General features: G+C 42.7%; 1 non-coding gene across 1 annotated transcript; it reads right to left on the reverse strand.

Moving 5' to 3' along the window:
- Nucleotides 1-322: 322 nt before the first annotated feature.
- On the reverse strand, nt 323-429 carry LOC112998898 (small nucleolar RNA R71). The gene has a single exon (XR_003264077.1). It is a non-coding gene; the product is annotated as a small nucleolar RNA R71 (small nucleolar RNA).
- Between the last annotated feature and the right edge of the window lie 243 nt (nt 430-672).

A 672-nucleotide genomic window follows, 5' to 3' on the forward strand; every position in this document is an offset into this window, starting at 1 on the left:
CACCTACGAAAGCTTGTGCATCCAATACCCTGATGAGGATGTCCCATATGTTCTTAAAACTGGACTAATCCATTTGCTTCCAAAGTTTCATGGCCTTGCAGGTGAAGACCTACATAAGCATCTGAAGGAATTCCATATTGTCTGCTCCACCATGAAACCCCCAGATGTCCAGGAGTATCACATATTTCTGAAGGCTTTTCCTCATTCTTTAGAGGGAGTAGCAAGGGACTGGCTATATTACCTTGCTCCAAGGTCTATCATGAGCTGGGATGACCTCAAGAGAGTATTCTTAGAAAAAATTTTCCCTGCTTCCAAGACCACGACCATCAGAAAAGATATTTCAAGTATTAGACAACTCAGTGGAGAAAGCTTATATGAATACTGGGAGAGATTTAAGAAACTATGTGCCAGTTGCCCTCACCACCAGATTTCTGAGCAGCTTCTCCACCAATATTTTTATGAAGGACTCAGTAACATGGAGAGAAGTATGATAGATTCTGCCAGTGGTGGAGCCCTTGGAGACATGACCCCTGCTGAAGCCATAAATTTAATTGAGAAGATGGCTTCCAACTCCCAGCAATTCAGTGCCAGAAATGATGCTATTGTCATTAGAGGAGTGCATGAAGTAGCCATGAATTCATCTTCATCAGGTGAGACTAAGAAGCTTGAAGG

This window comes from Glycine max, chromosome 13 (assembly GCF_000004515.6).
Source record: "Glycine max cultivar Williams 82 chromosome 13, Glycine_max_v4.0, whole genome shotgun sequence".
NCBI lineage: Eukaryota > Viridiplantae > Streptophyta > Magnoliopsida > Fabales > Fabaceae > Glycine > Glycine max.